Source organism: Rhea pennata, chromosome 6 (genome assembly GCF_028389875.1).
Source record: "Rhea pennata isolate bPtePen1 chromosome 6, bPtePen1.pri, whole genome shotgun sequence".
Lineage (NCBI taxonomy): Eukaryota > Metazoa > Chordata > Aves > Rheiformes > Rheidae > Rhea > Rhea pennata.
Window position 1 is genome coordinate 2,720,668 of NC_084668.1, and position 21,641 is coordinate 2,742,308.

The 21,641-nt window shown below is 40.8% G+C and overlaps 1 protein-coding gene across 3 annotated transcripts in view; it reads right to left on the bottom strand.

Annotated features, from left to right (window-relative positions):
• Positions 1–5,524, bottom strand: part of LYPD6 (LY6/PLAUR domain containing 6) — a 42,400-nt gene extending 36,876 nt beyond the window's left edge. For all 3 annotated transcript variants that reach the window (XM_062579230.1, XM_062579228.1, XM_062579231.1), the window contains exon 1: positions 5,462–5,524. The gene's annotated coding sequence lies outside the window, so the exon portion shown is untranslated. The remainder of the gene's footprint in view (positions 1–5,461) is intronic.
• Between the last annotated feature and the right edge of the window lie 16,117 nt (positions 5,525–21,641).

Below are 21,641 nucleotides of genomic sequence, written 5' to 3' on the forward strand. Positions count from 1 at the left end.
GCAATTACCATCGCAAATGGGTACTTACACATGAATCCAATTTAAATCAACTGCATTTGCACATCAAACTACCAAATTGATAATCCAGCCCAAATATACTTTGCTGATCTACTAGAACAAACTGAGTATTTGCTGAAGCTTAGGGAATGTCAAGTTTAGCTCTATGTCATTCCTGACCATTCAACAGCATGTGCAGGTCGCATACCTAAACCTCTCACAGCTTGTCACTGGCCACTGCAGTAGATATTGTTTCTGCTACTGCATTCAAACAAAGCACAGGCACTCGCTGGAAGACAGCAAGCCAGACAAAAAGGTTTAGATTATTTGGGATTCTGAAATCAGCTGCTGCTCCGTGAGATTCTGAAATCAATTTGTTGGTCATTTGAGGTCAGCAAGACTGTACATCTTCAATAACAATAACGTGCACAGATTGCTGTCTTAAGACTTCTAAAATTTTATGAAGTACTTTCATTATTCTAGAGACAAGAGCGTGGTTTCTACCAATATCAGTGCTATTTGGGGAACCTGGTTATAGACATATCCTTATTTTTTAGGTGTGTCGGAAAAACCCACAATTTTCCAAATTAGCATTAAAAAGAACAAAGATGTCATTATTCAAAAAAATAACATTCACAAAATAACTTAATTGAATCTACTTTACTTAATGCAAAAATCTAGCATGCCCATATGAAACAACAAACAAACAAAAACCTGAACAAGAAAGCTCAGAATTGGCAAACATTACGAAATCCAGTGGTTTAAGTGAAGATTGCTTTGGTTCAATTCCCCTTCTTCTCTCCAATCTTATTTTCAGATAACTGAAGTCTTTACGGAGTACCTTTGCTCGGCTCCCAAAGCACACCCACAGGCACCCGTTATTTACATAGAGACATGCGTCCTGCACTCCCGCAGCTGACTGCGCTTCTGACGCGAGGATTTTGGGCCTCTCCCTCTACCACCCAAACCAAAAAACACCGCTTCCACTAACAGTAACGTGACTGCCATCGCAGGAAAGAGGAGCCAGGCGTCGTAGCCCCAACTGCGCCGCAGTAGGAGCCCTGGAAAATGACAGGGAATCACACTGGGCAGGGATTTCACATGAGTGCAGAAAGGCATGATAATAGCAAAAGGGAACTGGGACTAGAATTAACAATTTCCAACTACTGAAGGGGGAAAAAAAAATCAAACATTTTAACACAGAGGCAGTTTATGTAAGGCCCTGGGATGAATTACAAACTAATCATGAAACTCAAGCATGCAAGTTAAGTTTAATTTTTTGAGGAATGTTTAAAAGTATCTTTGGGTATTTAATATCAATTTTTAATATGCTCTTACTTAGGCAAAACCACGGGAATGGTGCCTTCAGCATTTCTGAATATAAAATTCCAAGAAAATACATTTACATGCCTACCAGAATCATTTTCCTCATGTCAGTATAAACTAATTTCCAATATTCTAATTCCAATATTTTTGTTTGTTAACCTGTTTACATATTTTTCTTCTTTTGCACTGCATATGCCTTAGTATAGAAATACACCATGTCAATACAAAACTAGGTAATTTTATATCCTGCCTAATGCTAAAATATTTACACTAACTTTTTGCCAGCCAAATTCATTCAGTATACAAAGGAGTTATCTGACAGCTAGTCAGTCAACTACATACACGCCGTAATTCATCTGTACAACAACTACTGAGATGAAAGGAGATACATACAAAAGCAGTAGGTTGACTGATACAAAGTAATTGCAGACAGAATTTGATGACAGAAATTTATGTAATTCTAGTTTAAAAATGCAGTTGCATAGGAAAGAAACTAAAAGTCAAATAAAATCCCCAGAATTTAAATATCACGCACATGGGATTTTATGTACTAGACAAACATATATAGGGGAAAAGGAGAAAATAAAACATTTGCTTATTATCTTCCTCCCATCCTCTCATCCCATCTTATCATATTTAATAGAAGTTCCTGTTTAAGATAAAAGCAGTAAGGCAAGCCCCCACAATAGCTTACTTGGAAATACAGGACCATGGAAGATATTTTAGATACTCATTCTAAATATATCGCAGTACTTAATCTCAAGGTTTCCAGGAAGAATTTTCCGAGTATGACAGCAAACCAAACGCCTGGCAGAGGAACAGCTCCTACTGTGTGCATCTGCAGGAGCTCTTCTAAGAGAGACTCAGTCTTAACGGCATAGCTCGGCATGACTGTGATCCAAATCAACAACAATATTGTGGATTCAGAGCAAATCTCAGCCCGCGACAGCGAGGCGGACGTCAGCTGTGGCTCACGCAGGCACAAAGCCATGCGAAGTACAAACAGCAACGCAAACAGCAATCTCACGTTTTACTTCTGGTACATGCCAAGTGAAAAAAAATTCTTTTGAAAATGTACTGCGTTTGTTTTATTTTGCCAATGCAGAAAACGTTAAGGGTTAAAAGTGATACACAGTCCATGATGAAATAGTGCCTCCTGCCCATGTACATCTCTATTGAAAAGCTCTCACAATTTCCACATCAGCAATATAAAAACTGTATTAGAGACAATAAAGTACAGAGTACGCGTAACAAAACAAATACTGGCACTTACCGAAAACCATGTTTATTGCTGTGAACATATGGTGACTTAGGGATAAGAATTACGTTCTTCTGTGAGTAGGTCACCCCGCGCAACAAGGAACACAATAGGCATAAGGTCCATACAACTATTCTGGCACTCAACAAAAGGGAAAACTGTGAAGAATTATTAGTTTTATAAGAAAAAGAAAGCTTTCCAATAAGCAGTCCTATCACTCAAACTAACCTGTCTTCCCAAAAACTTGTAGAATCTAAATTAAAAAAAATGAAATAAACACAACCTACATTTGTACTAATACCACTCTTCTCTAGTTACAACGTAAGTCTTGTCCAACGTAACAATCTATCCAGAACTGCTGGTACAGCTTTTGCAGGGTCTTAACTACTACTTACCTTGCTCTATTCTCATTTAGTAAACGTCTTCTTACAGAAGGAAGATACCTATCAGCAATTCAGACGCACCACATTTTACCCAGTGACCAAGTCAGCCACGCGAGGACTGAAAGAGTTTGCTCATTGTAACTAAATACGACTTGCGAGGTCCAAGTTTTACTGCACCAGCTATAAGGCTTATCAATACCTCCTCCAATCTTTTCTGCAAAGTTCACCACAGCCCAAGCTCTGCTCTTGTATCGTCTGACCTCTGCGAGTTGCTCTGCTTCTTCCATCACATCAATTTGACAGAAACTACATACAACGTGGGGGCCAGGAAAGGGGAGAGGGGGGAAATCATAGCTTACTTGTGGTCAGGTTCATACACGGCTATCCAGCAAAGCCTCAAAGAAAGTTCAGCAATTATTTTAACATTCTTAAACTGTTCACCATGCTTCCTGATCAAGCTAATTTCCAACTGTACTTGGAAGCAGGGATAAATTCAGGAATTCATAGTTGGTTTTCCCTTTCAAAACCCCAGTCCCACTCACAAAGCAGGAATGTATTCTATTTTCAAACTAAATTGTAACTTATACTTCGCCTTTTATGTCACAGAGTTTGAGGAAACCAGATTCAAGATCTGACATGAATGCCATGTAATTAAACAAATGGATCACTAACTCGTAAAGTTTTATATTTACAGCAAACATCTTCTATTTCAGTAAGACAGAGATGACTTTTCAAATATTTTTATGTAAGCATTACCCTAAAAAACTAGTGGAAATCAAAGGGTCAAATTCCTTCTCCATTGGCAGTTCACAGAGCCCTACAGGAGCCAGCAGGGTTAGACCAGAGGACAAGCCCGATTAAAAGCATGTCCATGGTGTTTGCATAACTAATCAGCTGAGTGTTTGGAATCATTTTATCTGAGTAGGACTAATGAGCTAAATCTCTGTTATTATTGCTCTGATCATCCACCCGTAAGTGCCTTACCACTGCTTTATTTTTACTTTGTCAAGACCAAAGCGAACGTAGATCTAATGAAGCAACCTAGCTGTGACACTCCTCTGCCAACACATTAAGAGTATGTACATATAATGCTTACTAAAGCAGAAATATCAACGTTTCCATTCAGCTGCCCTTCCTTAAGCTTGTGCCCGCTCCACAGAGGCCAGCACCAGTATGTCTGCACGCTAGAAAACCAAATACGCGACTCTGAAATCCTTGCAGCTCCACAGCCATGACACCGGGGCCGCAAGCGGGAGCGAGCCTGACCTCCCGACACCACATCCTTACAGCGACTGTAAAATCTCCTAAAGTCTAGATACTCCTATCACTGTGCGAAACGCAATTTCCACAGCAGTGGAAGTAAGAAATTTTAACAGAGATAGTTGTCAAGGTACTTTAACATCAACGTGTGGGATCTTCATCCAGTGCACATCGAGGTCTTTGTCATTTGCCATTAATTTCTACAAAGCAAGGTTTTTGAGGTTACCTATTTGTATTTTCTTTAAAAACTGATTATTGTGCCCGTTCTAGCCTGTGACCCATGCTCTAGCTTGGCTTTATAACGCAACTCATACGGACAGAAAAGCCTAACCACAGGCTGTCTGCCAGACCCGCGCTTCTAATGCTGTAAAATCAACGAATGTGCACCTAGCAATACCTTATATCAGGCACGATGGCATTTGTGCAGAGTCCCAGAATTAGTACAGCTTTTCATACCTATCAATATTCGCTCCTAAAAAAATGTTTGCAAGATATAAAAGAAGTCATACATGCATACAAATGAATTCTATAGCTTGTCTATTATAGCGGCAAGCTGCATCATCTAGTGCTTTCCACCTCACTACTTATTGCACATAACTACCATTAAGAAAGTATCAACATTTCCTCTGAGGAAAGCATATTTGAGCAGAAAAGGGAACACTACAGTGGTTGTAATTGGGAAAGAAAATATTTCCCTGAGAAATTAAGTTAATTTCTTTTAGATAGTGATACCTTTTTTACAGCAAAAGAGTAGGAAGCTTTTTTCACCAGGGATCAGTCCTCTTTTGCAGACTATTAATACAATGATTCCATTTGCTTTTATTTCGAAAATAATTTGTGGAAAACTGCATTTGCACAAACGGACACACAAAGTTACGCACACGGCTGCCAGCCTAACGTGCGTGCAAAATTCAAATAACCGCCGCTGAGAGCGGGACAGCAGCAGTCAGGCAGGTGCGTAACGGTGCGCGCTTGTGCCCGCAGTTACCGAGCGGGGCCGGAGCTGTGCTCAGCGCGCGGCTGCGCGTTTCCGCGCGGCGGCGCAGGCGGCGGCGGGCTGGGCCCTGCTCCCGCGGCGCCTCCCCCGGGCCGGGCCGGGCCGGGCCGGGCCGGGCGCCCGCTCCCCTGCACCCCTCCCGCTCCTCCAGCCACTTGGGCAGCAGCCGCCGAGAAACGTGCGCGGCTGGCACAGCCCGGTGTCGCACGCACGCCACGGGAACCGCCAGTACTTGCATACAGTTAAGTAGGATACTTTTGTATCGGCTGAACGTCCACACTTGAAAGATCGCTTTCCCCACGATAGTTAGAAAAAAAATAAGAATAAAAATAATTAAAAAAAAAAAAAGCTGCGAGGCAGCAAGCAGGGTTTCGCTTTTCCGCGGCTCGGCGCGTCCCGGGCGGCGGCGGCTCCGCGGCTCGGCGCGTCCCGGGCGGCGGCGGCCCCGCGGGGCGGCGCTCGGCGCCGGCTCGCCGCCCTCTGCTGGCGCCTTCCCGGGCGGCGGCCGGAGGCACCGAGCGGCTCTCCGGGCCAGCGCCGAGCTGCTTTTTCACGGAACAAGGGTTTACTGGAGCTTTAAACCGGGTCTCTTTAGAAAGCAAGGATTAGGATTGTAACTGAGCTGAGCCCTACATAATTTTCCATATATTTATTTTCCATATATATATAAACAAACAAACTAATTATTATTCTACTCTCTTAGTCAAGTCTTCCTTATTTCACGTAAAACCTTTTTTCATGTGATAAAGTATAAATTCAGAACCACGGAGAACTGGAATGACAGTCCCACCTGAGGGCAGAGATTAGTGGTTGTACCCGACGCGGCAGCAGAAAGCCCGTGCAGGTAAATCCTAGGCTAGGGGCCACGGGGAATGACAGCCACGCTGTGCACGCCCAGCGACCCAGTCTCCACTTCCAGTTTGCCAAACGGTCGAGTCTGTCCAAACGCTGAGAGAGGAATCGCGCCCTTAAGCACAACGCCGCTGCTGCTACCCTCGGTAAACGACAAACCGCGCAGCACCCAACCCGGATTACTGACACAGGAAGTATCCGTGCTCGTGGATGACCGGCTACTGCGTCCCAGCGCTTCTCCTTCTGGACGGGTTGACGCCACTGATCGAAAGGGTCAACAGCAAACGACCGCTGTCTGCTCCAAAGGGGAGCGTCTTTCCAGAAGTGAATCATGCCACTTCCCTCCAGCGCACTGTTACAGGACGCTGTACTACTACAGAGCAAAATTCCACACACGAGGCTCTAGGTTTTTCATCTCCTGCCAATTCCAAGCGGGGTTTGTTATCACTAGAAGAATGTAATTACATGCACCTCACTATATTTAAGTCCATTTCTCAACAGACTGAACATAAATACAGCTATTTAGAAAAGCATGACATCACATCTTAGCTCAGTTACATGGCTTTTAGATAACAGCAGCACCCTGTCCTTGAGAATGCTGCGATTAGATAAAATACTGAATAATAGCTATGACTACAAACCATTTGTTTGTACATCTTATTGTAAAGTTTAATGACATTAATGGTGCATTTATTAGTCATGTAGAAAGTATTCAAAAGAGAATATGGAACAATTCATCAAAAAAGCATTAGTATTAAGTCAGCATTGGCTCCCAGTTGAAAGCTGTTAAGAAACCCAGGAACACTCTTGCTGATGCGAGAAGCTATACAACCTCTCCCTGATTCCAGTCTTGGATGGGTTTTACACAGATCAAGGGCCATTGACTCCAACGGGAGTCCAGTCTGGCAATGCTGGTATTTCCTGTTGGAAAGTTTATGGGAATATAATCAACAAAATATAAGCTCCTTAAACAGTTCTACCACAAATAGTGGCAGCTATAGCTCAGAGTTAACTCATGCTGCTGGGAAAGCCAAGCACATTAATCAAGAATGTATTTAACGAAGAAGTGGGTGCCTCATTCACATTCACAAAGCTTTCCGATTTTCTGATTTCTGAGCTCCAGACTTACTGGAAAGGCTGCAAAGTCGGACCAAGTCTTTGAATTATTTGTTTACTACTACCTGCAAGGCATCGTGCAAGTGGTCTCTTTAGATCTGTCTCATGGAAATCAGGTAAAGGCTAAAAAAATAAAAAAAGTCTCAAAGAGGTGACTAGGAAAGAGAGAAATACTGTAGTGGCACCAGTAATAAATACCAGTCTAGGAAACCTTTTAAGGGACCCAAGACCAAAGCTTTGCATGCATAGGGCAAAATCACCTTCCTTGTCTTGCAGCTGGCCCAGAGAGAACGGGGTTTCTAGACTCACCTGGAAAGGATTTAGGTGATCAGAAGATGTGGCAAGGGATCTAAAAGGCAGGTGCAAGCTCTGGCTGTAAGACCTGAGTCAGGGCTGACTGTGGAGGGCCAGGGAGCTTGCAGCTGAGCAGGCAGGCATTTTGATCAAGTGGAATGGGAGTACGAAAGCCCAGCTGAGAAGGAGATCTATGGAATCCCCAGTTACCTACAGACTATTACTTTGATGGAGCTAGTTTTACCTAGATTAAATAGCTAGATTTACCTATTAGCTTTTGCTACTTACAGATTTCATCAGAGGGTTGTTCTAGAACTTGCTAGCTGTGTGGCACACAAAGTATTCAATGCCAAATGTAGTCCTATCTAAATAGCTACAGATGGTAGCCAGCATTACCACTATAAGGAGGTGAAGAGAGAAATCTCCTCTTCTGATGAGTTAACAAGAAAACAAGTTTAAAAGAGTGGATTAGATGTTGAGTATCACTAACAGAGGGCCTACACCCCAGGACTGAGTTCCTGACCCATCTCAAAGATCATCCTTTAGATTAAAAACAAAACCCAAACCCTTCCCCTCCACACAGGTTAGCCTGATACATAGGATTTAACAAAACACAGATAGTTATTTCCATGTTTATTCCCATGAATACTATTAATAGACTCATCTGGCTGGAGCTCTTAGTATTTATGAATCATCCCAGTGAATCAATTGCAACAAAGACTGTCTATTCTAAAGAGTTTAATGATCAGAAGACAAAAGAAGCAGCAAGGCTATGGGGCAGCATGGTGAAGATGAAAGGAGTTTAAAAGGACAGGAAAGAAATCCAACAGCAGCATTGGGATAAAAAAAACCACGCGTCTTACGAAGGCTATAAAAGCCTTGGGTTTGTGAAGTGAGACAATGAGGTCAAAACGTGTAAATGAAAAGGGTTTTGCATGAATCAGTGTATTTCCACTAATTCCTTTATCCGTAAAAGATATACCTACCTGACTGTATGTGTAAGTATTAAATACAGTTATTTCAAATAGTATGGCAAGTTCATATATAAAACTGTTGTTGAAATGACTTGTAAAGTTATGTAAGTTATGAAATAAATTGTAAAGCAATTAAAGAGGATTAAACAAATAACCGACAGTAACAAAACAAAACAAAACATCCAGGTAACTCATAATGAAAGACCTGTATTTCTTTTCCTGAGAATTGCTCACCACAGCCAAGGCATCAAATGTAGCCTTTTGTTGAGAGTCTGAATGTTGACACACGATACGTTAAGGCAAGCTCACTACCAACAATTACCCAGACTGTTCCAACTAAGTGCTACATCAGCTAACTCCAAGTTAAATTTGATAATCCTAAAGCATGATAGGCCAGCAATTTGTAGTCATTACTTTTAGTTCATTATTTTAAAAGGTTAAATGAAAGAATTAACCAATCAGACAAAACTGGCTCGCAATATTAGTTCTGTTGATATTAAATCCTGCTTGTGTCTTAAAGGTGCATGAATCAGTAACATCTGCTCCTTCAGAAATGGGTTATCCTCTTTTTTATATTTGGTGGTTTGTTTGTTTGTTTGGCCTTAAACACTGTGACACTGCCTGGGCACACTTTATAAAAATAGATTACAATTTTCATGCATCTTCCGACACATTCTAATTGGCTAGCTGTGAAAACACACTACATGTAACAGCACTGTCAGTGCAGCTCGCTACTCACTGCTAACTTTCAATGTGTTTTATTCATCCGCTTGTTTGCAATGGCTATGAATGTTCATTTCATAGCTGCAGAACAGGAAAGCCATTTCTTTAGCTGCAATACTTCATACAAACAGCAGTATGCATCTATGGCTCTTAGTACTGCTGGATCAGATGTCTCAAGTTTCCTGTAAGCACTCGGAATATAGCTAAACTGGGGCTATTATCTTGTAATTTTCTGTGTCCTTCATAAACTAGTCTCGTTTAGGCAAAAGGCTGAACTTTGCATCTTTGTCTCAGAGAACATTAACTCCCCTATAAAGTGTGTTTATCACTATTTATAGTTCTCTTCTAACAGCATCAAATGCAACATGTCTGTCTAAAATGATGCTATATCCTTTTTAAAAGCCTTGTCTGCCAGTTTTAATCAGCTTTATATCTTTACTGAAGCCTTGCCAACAGCATCCATCATTTTGCGTTTCTGAAAGAACAGTTTGATTATCGCAATATCAGATAGTCCCCAGAAGGTTCGTGGCACATTTTATATATAACCTCCTGCGTTAAGATCAAGATTTCAGATGACAAAGTCTTTAATTAATAGTCATTAATCTTTGGGCTTGATGGAGTTAGGGCTGGATTTTCATGAAAAAGCCAGGGCATGATATAGATGTTAACATACTTCACAAATTGCACTACTGCTCTCTGAGCAGCCTTTCCAATCCTCCTGGCTGTTCATGATTTGGGGCAAAAAGGCAATAAAAAGATGGTGAAATATATACAGTGCTTCAACGCATCCTAAGCCTGTATATGCTAAAATCATGTTGCTTGTTAACGGGGACCAAATCCCAACATCCTCTGGGATGCAGGAGAAAGAAATTCTGCATCACAGGTTCCTGAACACACTTCGACCAGGAAGCATCCCCCTGCAGCGAGAGCAGCACCTAGCAGCTATGTGCGGGCACAGGTCCACTGTCTGGACAGCGTGAGGAGCTTTCATGCTATTAGAAGCAAGTCTACCACTGTCTGAGAATCTCAGTCCGAGAATAAGAATGCCTGGTCCCACTAACCTCACCCAGGTCAGCCTCTCGCCTATAAGCTAAGCTGGAAGCTTTAGCAAACTGAGGTGTTTTAGATACGGTAGAGAAAGGTACACATAACACACTTGATGGAGTAACACAGGTTCATTTTTCCCATTGCTGTATTTCTAAAAGAGTAGTAGAAGTTGATAACCTGGCATCACGGAACAGTTTTGGACACAGGGGGATAATCTCCAGCGATTACTCATTTCCTACAAACCTGAGAGAACCCAAGTGCGTGTGCTAATCCAGGAAGCACTGCTCTTGAAAAGCAAGAGGAAATCAAAGATCAGTGACAAGGATAATATACCTTATGCCACAGAAACAAGACTGAAAGTACTACATTTCAAAACTTTATACAGGTTTAATTGCATTTATCTTATTTGATAGAAGATTCAAGGACAATAGCTTGGAGATAAGTGCCAAGCTATCATTACTTTATAATCATATTACAGATATAAGGCTTAGGTTCTTGCATGCCCAAACAGTCCTTGATTTCACATGGAATTAGTGACATAAGTAACAACATTTAATAATGTTTAAAAGATATTCAGAGCCAGAAAACTCAATAAGCAGTCTAAATGGGGCCTTTCTGTGACTTCAGAAAGGCTGAATCTTCCAGTCCTAGGAAGGAAATTAAGGTAAATATCTACATCATTCCAATCCCGAGGTTTTAGAAATGACTTTCCCAGTCATAAAACTAGAAACACTCCCAGATCACGGCATTTTATGAAGAACAAAGGACACAGTGGGCAGGCATTCTTGTGTCATTCATTAGACTTCATACCTTTCTTGGTTTAGATATCACTTTAAGAAAGATAAAAAAAAAAAAACTAGTGAATTATTGTTTTAAGTGCATCCAGTCTCACTCCCCAATCTGCAGAGGAACTGCAAAAAGGATTTTCTACCAACTCAGCATCCCTTCATTTTCAGTGGTAACTCTTCTCCCTTGGAGAGATTGTGGCTTAATAGAAACCAAACATAACTAACTTGTCTGATGTAAGACAAAAGAGCACTTCAATTAAACAAGAAAATAAGAAGGAATGAGATAAGGTTTTCAGTAAGAAAAGGATCTAAACAAAAATCGGTGGAAAAAAAATCAGGACCATTCAAGGACAAGGGGGAAGTGTAACACAGAAAAATAAGTGTGTGGGGAAAGGGAACAGAAGACTTCAGGAAAGACAGATAGGTGACTCGGAAAATCCCTATATCCCCAAAGGACCACCGTCCTCTACTTGCCAAGAAACCAGATTAATTAACCAGCATATGGTTCTGCACCACAGCAAAAGTACAGAAATACACCCAGAAAAAATTCTTTAAAGTTTTAGACCATGAGCAAATTAACTGCATTACACTGTTTAAAAAAAAAAAAAAAAAAAAAAAAAAAAAGCCTAAGTCAATAAGAAATACAACACAGAAGTTCTAGCCAAACTGTAACCACCAAAATACTCATACTCAACTACGTAACTTTATATTTCCTAGTAGAAGTTATTAAAGGTGTGTGGTATGTTTTAACAACATGTTGCACATTTTATGAACTATGGTTAGGCATGCCTGTTATACCCACCAAGAACAATATTTTAGCAAACTACTTACAGCATGTTTTTCTTCACTGCCAAGCTTAGTCACTACACACCTCTGCTTCAGTACAAAAAAACTCTAGAGGCACCTATCAACCATAAAAACAATATTCAGGAGTCCTTCTACCAGACAGAGTATGCCTCGTAGAAAGTGCACTTCTGGAACAATGGCAGCCGTAAAAAGCATGGAATCATAAAATAAAGGATTAAAAGGAAAGAAAAGTTAGTGGAATAAAAAGCAGGTTAAATTCTTATCCCCTCACAAACACACTTTTCTTTTTTGGTAAAGAGCAGGGAGAAAAGTGACAGCCATTAAAGAGACCCTGATTGCCTATTATTAACTGCTGGTAGCACCATTAGTTTATTTACTAGAGTGAAAACTAATAAGGAGATTAATGAGAGATTTAGTTTGAGGCATTGTGGCATTTCATTACTGTCTGGTGGAAAACTGGAAGTGAATCTCATAGCTCTGAACTCGATTAACTTTTTCTAGGATCTGTGTGAAAATGCGAACGCCCTTGCCTGTATTCCATCCTACTTACCAGGAGAGCTCCTGATGACTTTTTGACAACTTTAATCCTCACAGCAGAAAACTTCTTGCTATTTTTCCTCTTTATGTCTAACATAGCAGTATTACAACAGTAAAATTAGTTTACCATCAACATAACAATAATTTATATTCCTATTGTGCCTTTGATCAGAGTCTGTCAAAGCGTATCACAAAATGTAACTAATTAAGCCTCCCACTACTTTTCAGGTCAGCAGGGGGATACAGCGGAATCACTTCACCTCTCCAGCATGCAGGCAGCCGGATCTGCTGGGCTGTTCCACTGTGCACGGAAACTTTAATTCCTCCAGTAACCTGTTCCATACAGATAAATGCTATCTAGAAGAACACGGCAAAATGCAGTATGTGTTGAAACTGGAAAAGGAAACCAAATGGATTGCTTTTGCTTCATGAATATTCTAGAAATGCCAGTATGGATGAATACAAAAATAGTAATTCACAAAGAAATTAAAAAATCCGTTTTTTTTTTCCTCCTGGATAAATTAGAAAAAACAGGAAGCAAACATGAAAGATGTATTGAAACTTTTCCCAGAGTTTAAGGTGACAATACAAGTGGTTTTGCCAGTTATGTATTCTAATGTTATTTGCTTCTCAAGTAGCTACAAATTTACAAGAGATGGCCATGTCCTCTAAATTCCTCCATGTACTCATGTGCATACAATGTCTCCATGCATATATTATCTCTGATATTGCTGTCAGATCTCTTGACTGCTTGATATTTTAATTTCTGGTGGGCTTTGGTAAATAGAAGCAGCACATCTTTCAGTTTTAGGAACTAACACCTGTTTAAATCATTGTCAAAACCAGAAGTCTCACTCCTGAATCCATGCATTTGCATTCCTCCGCTGAATCTAAAACAAGAAGGGAGGGGGCCTATATTTGCTCATTACAGATCCTATTCATATGAATGTATATATATGTTTGTGTATAGACAGACATGCATATACACATATATACATATGTGTGTATATACACACATAAGCGTGCCATGCCCTATGGAGCACTTGTGTGATAAATAACCTAACACTTTTAATATACCTATATTTTACTTATTTTAAAGTCGCACCCTTCCTTCTACAGGAGCAAGCAAAAACTAGGTAATCCCCATTAACAACAAGTACAATCTCTGGGTAAAAATTACATGATGAATATCATGTCCATCTTCCAACACACCAAAATATTCAGATGCAGAACAACAAGGTTTTCCGAACATGATCATATTGGCTTCTTAGGAAGAAAAAAAATGCTTCAAAGAAGATTCCCAATAATTTCTGGTATTCCTGGTGACTAACAGTGGGGTCCTTAATCCAGTGCAATAGAAGCACCCATATGCAAGCCCATAACCGTTCACATAACAAGGCAGAGAGCTCAACCCAGACAGAACTAAAAAGATGGATTAAAAAAATACCAAAGGGTGCTAAAACAACATGGTTTGTATTCCTACTGAGGAAAAGAGGTCTGAAGAAGGTGCAGAGACGAGCAGCAGGAGGCAGAAGGTGCAAAAAGGACGCGGTCTGTCAAGCAGAGGGTAGCGCCACGGCAAGTTTGGCAGCAAGGGGTACCTGAGGGTTGCTAAGCATGGTTGTTCAGCAGTCAAGTTGTCTGTTGAAGCATACTCAAGAGCTAATTTTAAGTAATCTGCACTGGTGTTCTAAGACTCTTTTCCCCCTTCTGCAGGCAAATTAAAGTGGAAGAAATTGCAAAAAATCATATGCAATACAATCAAACCTTCTTTCTGTGGAAGTGGTTTCAGATGGCGTAAGTGAGCTGTGCAGAAAAAGCAGTTTTGTAACTTCATAAATGAAACTCAAATTGAACGTAGAAACCTAGCTCTAGCCTCAGATCTGCTTCACCTCTCCCCAGTGAGCCATGCAGCCATGGGCTACATCCTTTTTATCATCTTCTTTCAACCAGTTGTCTGTGTTACTAAAGAGCATCATTAAATTATTTCACTGATTCCAGTTCAGAAAGGTGTTAAACGAGTATGTGTACAGATTTGCCTTGACTTTTCCTTCCAAATTCCAAGAAGAAACTAATATGCAATTTTTCTCAAAAGGATTTTGCATGATTCTGGGAACAGGAGAAATATCCCCAAACCTCCACACTTTGCCAGGATCACATGTACATTCTTTCAGTTTTGAGACAGTTCCAGCCTTTATTAGGACCATTTGATCTGTTCAGCGCCCCAAAGCAAAGAACTCTGGTTTGGTTTGAAGTTAGACACCCAACTATATTAAGCACCTGATCCAGTGCCCACTGATCAGCAATCTAATCATACTGTCCGTTTCCCTTGTTTTGCAGGTGGAGGTGCTTTTCAGCTGGATGTCTTCTTTGGGCTTGTACCTTATGCAGTTAAAATATGAAATAATGGAACAGCAAGTTGATACAAATTATTCTGCAGAGAGAAACAGTAATTGCTCATACTAATACACTGGCAGTTTGGCAGAACAATGACGTGATGTGGCCATATCTTTAATATAGATGAAAAAAGCTCCAAGACTAATAACATAATAAAATAAACAAAAGAAAGAGGGAAAACATTGGGAAATACTTTGCAAGGTCATTATAATTTAGATGTTAAATGGTCCAAAATAACATCTGTATTCTTCCTACATTTTCAAATGAAATCACTTGCTGATTATGCTAGCTTGCTTTGAAAGCCCAGAGCAGATTTATTATTTCCTTTGGAAAGATTGTATTTTGTTCTTCCGACAATATCATTCCCATCAACTGTAGCATGCCAAAAGAAGCTGCTTTGGGAATAAGCCAAAAAGATCGAGACAATGTGGTATATTCTAAGCACAGACTATGAGATGAGAGAGAAAAATCCTTTTGTAATTTTGAAGTCTGCATTTGGTGCAAGTTAATGAGAAAGTTTGGAGAGACTGAAAGGTCTCATTATGGCACATCGCTCCACGATTGCATCTTTGTTTTCTTAATTTTCTTTTAAGCTGCTCCCGAGCTGTCTAAAAAGAACCTTTATGAGAGAGGACGAGATAACCTTCAACAATTTGAATGTAAAGATGGCCAGTCCAGAGCTGATCCAGTTATTCTGCTGTTGTGGTGACCTGGAGTGAAATAAGCCTACCAGTCACTGTAGAAGAGAAACTGTAGACAGAGCTATAAAATCCTGGCTACATCTTTCTCTCACTCTGTTAGCATCCTTTTGGGCTGAGCACAGAGCGCCTGGTTACTACAAATACTGTGAACATTATTTTTATAAATTTAGCCCTCTCCTCTGTTTGAAGAGTTCTCTTTTTTTCCCCCCAGAATTGTAATCATTTTCCCAAAGAATTTACTAGGTATTCCTGAGCAATTGTTGTAATTCTGTGGGGTAGCTGCAAGTTCATGCTCACTGACTCTGCTAGCCAAGGCTGTTTGTTTGGACAGCTGCCCTGCAGAGCAAGGCTGCTTCTTTCTAAATAGATGGTTGAGATGAGTTAAAATGTTTTGAAAATTGCTTCACCACTAATAACAGTTTATTTCTGCTCAATAATTTTCTCATCTGATTAAGTAAAATCTTTTGAAGAGTAGCCATTTCCTAAATGGACAACAAAAACTGAGCCACATGAAAATCAAGAAGATGCTCAAAATGAAGAGTTGGGGTACACAGTATGAAGCAACTCCTGCAGTTATTCATTAGCTCTAAGGCCTTTGCGTTAAGTGTCTATTCACAAATGCATACAACTTTGGGTAACTACAGACTAGTTCTTCTAGGGCTTTGTAAACGTACCGCTTCCTACTCTTATAACCCACATCTCTTAGGGTATTACAGCAGTCTGGATTCTGGACTGCCAGTTTCTTTCATTTACTATCTGCTGAATGTTGGGATTTTGTTCAAGTAGACAAAAAGAAGAGTAGCTATTCTAGTGGGTGGCACATTCACCAAGGAGGTGAACAGACAAAACCGTACTTCTCCTTAGTCCTGGGAAAGGACAACAAGCAGAAGTTTGGGATTAGACAGAACCTCCTCGCCTGCAAACCTGGTCTTCAGCCATTGCAAACAGTTTGATCAAATGCCTTTCACAAACGCGTTGACTTCCATATTAAAAAAATGCAGCTACTCCAAGTGGATGGCTCTTCCAGAATCTCACTGACCTGCTCACCATCAAAAAACTCTCCCAGATTCAGCGTATCCATGGCTGGATCATATTCTGTATTGCAACAGTTTAGATTGCTCCCTGCTGTGAAGATTCACAGGAAAGAAGGTCAGTAATGCAGGCATTTCAAACCAGGCCTTCTCTTTAGTTCAGCTCATGCACAAAAGGAAGTGATCAAGAAGAAAGACCTTCAAGTTATTCCTTGTGCTTCTTTTGAAGGACTAAGGCAGCACTTCTTTGTCCATGCATGACTCCAATAGGTCCCATTTGTTCTTGTGCCAACATTGTCCTTGAACAGAGCAACTCTCAATTCCCTCATGTATTCACAAACCATGGGACTTGGTCTATGCTAGTCTCCTCCCTCCATTCCAAAACACAGCAGGAAGGCAGGTACCAGAGAGGGAAGACTAGAAGCAGGGCAGGGAGCCAGGAAGCAGTCAAGGATGGAGCTGAATTATTTGCAACAAACCTCTCCAGCACTGTTACATCCTGGACCCCTTATTCATCCACGTCTTCACTCAGCTCCCAAGGACTCCCCAGCAGCATGCTGCTGGGAAAGCCAAGCACACACCTCATTTTAACTACGTCTCTTCCCTCCAAATACCTCTTTTTGCTGTTCAGCATTTAATTCTGGTTAGAGTCATGATTCTTCTTTATAAGCTCCTTTCATTTCTGAAATCAACACTAAAAATAAGTTAAAGGCAAAAGCTCAGCTATTATTCATCAATAAAATTAAAAGTTGTAGAACTCAATCTACTCTTTGGAGAGTGATAGTCTAAAAGCATTTATGAATGCTCACTGCAGAACTCCCTTTACTCAGCAAACACTTGGATTTACAGATTTTTCACATTGAATGAAGAACCTAACATCAGTTATTTGAACACACTCACAAGTTTTGTCTTTCAGTATGCACAAAAGTCCATGGAAAAACATCTCAGATAGGTCTGCAATGATTTATTTTTTTCACTTCAACAGGAGAAAAAACACTACACACATGATCAATACATTAGTTCATAAACATAAGCACAGGGAAGATAAGGCCATTCAGAAATACTACCAGATGTCACCTGTCAGTCATTAAATAAGCCAGTACAAAAGCAAAAGCAAAGTTAGTAACAATTTCCAGGGATCTTTTAAATTAGTTAGTGAGATTAGAGCTAGACCTAGGAATTTTCTTATCTATGAATAACTAATATTTTGAAGGATTTATAAAGAATGTGGAAAATTAACAGCATCTCCTATCTGTTTACTTTTATGTCACCAGCTTATGCTAACAGTGATGGAGCCAAGCAGTCTGGTTCTCAGCAGAAATCAGGAGCTTTAAAATTGCATCAGTGTAAAGATAAATGCCTTCACCTGAGAGAGACAGGGATCCACAGAGAACAGAAAAGAATGCAAGATGAGATCTGCCTCAAAGTGCCACAATGATAGTAACTGAACAACACGTGAACACTCCCCTAAACTGTAAAAATCAGAAAATGGCCAACCACATCTAGTCCTTTTCATAGGGAAGGACAGCTGTGCAAAATGCTTGCAAACAGGTTGCAAAATGCTGTTTTCCAAATACTTCCAAATCACTGGAATACACAGATATTTTTAAAAATATGAAATGTTCTTGTGCATTTCTTCCCTGAGTATTGAAAATGCAGGTTCTCTCTCCAGATCTTTGTTATGAACATCAAATACTATTTAATAAGATGTATTGCTTTGGTGGAAGAGCAACCAGTTGGAGTTATCCAGTACTTCTTTCTACATACTTTCCACTTTCTGTGTGTTCTTCAGTTTCCCTGGCTATCACCTGAACCACTTTGTTCACAAACAGAACATAATGACAATGATCATCTTCGGCCTATTTTCATCATAGAAGTCTTCATCACTGAGACTACTGCTTAGTTGCACACAAAACAACCAAAAACAAACTCTCCATTCAAGAATAATTAATGCTCTAACAAATAGTGGCAGCTATAGCTCAGAGTGAACTCATGCTGCTGGGAAAGCCAAGCACATTTATCAAGAACATATAAGTGAGTGCCTCATTCACATTCACAAAGCTCTCCATCTCTTTTTCCACAGTCAAGTCCCCAAAAGTGAATCAAATTCAGCAGAGTTACTCATGTGCTTAGAGTTACATGTGTGCCTAAAAAAGTTTTAGTTGGGATCTAATCCAGCTGGCAACTCTAACAGACTCAGAGGGGGATAAAGACTCTCATTGTGGTGATGTGGGTTACACAAGACATTGAGGATTTAGTGTACTCATCCTGAAAGGCCAGAAGGTACTGTGTATCTACAACTATAACAAACAGGGGTGGCAAGCATCGCACCTCAGGCAGTAAAAAAGAAAGCAACACTCAGTTAACGCTTCCACATTAGCTAGTTAACTAGAAAGTCCATCACCACTAACAAAAGATAAATGTGAAACGAGCTAAGGGTAAAACACTAGAAATGCTGCAAAGCCATATACTGTTAAAGAATCGATATACAATGGGAGCAGCAGCAGCAAAACATGCAGAAGGTGGCTTAGTATAATGGCAGTACAAGTGTTTGCAAAAGCAAACAATCTCCATTTCTAGTAAAAAACAAAGATAACCAGACAAGAAAAACTACAACAACATTTTAAAAGGTAGAATTAACTCCAGGCTTTCTTGGTTCTCCTAAAGGCGAAGAACTCCAAAACCAAATCGGTTTGCAGCTTGCCGAGCTGCTGCTCTGGTACTGGCAGCCTGCAGAGAGCTCGTGGGGAGCTCCACAACAGGCCCAAAGAGTGCAATCGTAGCCCTTCTGATGTACTGGACATCGTTACTAAACTGACCACTGTGCTTTCTTGAAGGAAACCTGCTTTAGTGGAGCTGTTGTCAAGAATAAGGTATGTTATTATGGCACTCAGGGAGTCACTAACCAGAAGCCAGGCACCACCTGAAAGGGTCTCCTGTGTCCTGCCCCTTCCCTTGGGTCCCACACCCTCTCCTCCACCCTTCTGCTCCAGCCTCCCCCTGTCATCTCACTTCTGCTCATCTTTGCATTCCACTCCCATTTCAGTCTCTCGCCTCCTGCCTTGGAGACACTCTTACGTCCTTCCACATCTTCACTTTGTGACTAGCTGAGATAGAAAAGGGAACAGGAAGAGGGGACAGGCTGCACAGCTGGCTGCTTCACTCTAAGTGCTCTTGACCACACAGGGAACTGCCTGGTTCAAGACTTGCATTCCACAAAAGCTCCTAAGGACAAGCAAATGTGAATCAATGTTGTAGTGCTGCAGAAGAAGCTAGCGCCACAGGAGACAAACAAAATAGGTTGCTACAACTCTCCTTCTCTGCTTAATCAGCAGAGGATGAAAAGTGCCAGGAGAGCAACAAGAACAGAGGTCTAAAACCACAACCTAGAGAAAAAGATTTAATGAATGGGAGCTATTCAACCTATGGAAGTTTTCCGACAGAATGAAACAGTAAGTTCATTAAAGACTGCCAATGGACAATCTATTCAGCCTGTTCAGGATACCTAGGGTGAGAAGTAAAACACTTCCGTTACAGAAACACTTCCATTATAGAAAAAGCTACACAATCCAGACAGGAGCAAAAACCTAACAATAGGGTAGCGAAGCACAGGAACAGGTCTCCTTGGGGTTGCCATCAGTGGAGGTCCTTAAGTCCAAGTTAGACAAGTACCTCTGAGGAGGTAGGCATAGCTCCCTTCATACTTCATGGGTGCCCATGAAGCCCTCAATGGCTGCAGAGGAGGAGGTGCTTTTCCATGCCCAGGAGGTGGCCAGGAGTACGAATATCCAGTGGCTGAGAAAGCCTGCAGCCTTCCCCAGCTGCACTCCCTTCTGTTGCTCCCCTCAGGTCCATTCCTGCTCTCCTGAGGCTGTTCTCTTCAGTGCATTAGACTGCAGCAGAAATGCTTTCAGGTAGCTTCTGCTCTGCCACATGTAAAACCATCAGCAAACTCTTTATATGTACAAATTTCCCAGTGCTGATCTTACAGACAGGCCAGTGAATCGTCTAGTGAATCATCTGTGCAAATGCAAAACAACCAAGGCATTTTAACAGGTTCAGAGCAGAGTGTCCCATCCTGTGGGCTCCAGGTATTTAATGTTTTTTATGTAGCGGGGTTAAAAAAAAAAAAAAAAAAAAAAAGTTCAACAAGATTTCTCAGCAGCAGCAAGATAGACATCAGTGCTCCACCCCACATTTAAATCATGGCATTAATTTAGGATCTCAGCTCCTTTCAGAGTTGGTCTTCTAACCCTTCTACCCAATCTCCCCATATCACTAGGTCTTTTGCTTCTTGAGGCCCAAGGCCTGTAAAAGCTGCAGTTTTCAGTTATGCTGGCTCCTCTAGTTTTGAAAGCCTTGTAACAAGCCCGTGCTTTCCACTGGTGTTTAGACAACACTTCTGTTAATTTAAAGCCTTTGCTTACAGCCTGCTAATCTCTAACCAGAGGAAAACTGTGCCTAGAGGAAGTCTTTCCCGATAGTTAGTTACTTGCTATGAAGACATTAGATCTGTCTTTTACAAAGTCTTCAGATTTCATATCCCTACTCAGTGTAATTCTTTTCATAGCTGTACATAACATCCTTTATTCAATGCTCTCCTGAGAACACAGGCCTGTATTTCTTATTGCTCTTTTTTCCTGCAGTGCTTGTTTTACTGCTGTTAATATGTTTAACTTGCACTATGCCATATATACCTCAAACTCCTCAGTGCCTTTGCCTTTCTGCATCTCTGCAAATAGGCTTTCTGACATTTCTCAATGTTCTTGTGTCAGCAAGCTTCTCTCACTTGGACTAAGCTGTCAGCTACAGTACCCAAAGAGCCTATCTTTAAAGGCATCTTAAGCAGTGAAAAATAAAGCAATCCACAACTTGGTTCTTAAAACCGAAGTGTATTTTTAAATAGGAGCGAAAAAACAAAGCATAACATGGGAGGACAAATTGCTTTCTCTGCTAAACTTAGGTCCCAATACATTGAGAGCCTGCGCAATGCCCGGCATTACTGTGAAACAAGGGATCATTCTTAACTCAATGAAGTATTTTGAGGAGGAATGCTTCTAAGATTCAGATCATCAGAAAGGTAACTTTACTCTTTCTTATATGCCAAGATGTAGTATTAGCAGAGAAGTCACATATGAAAGAAGCAAAATCAT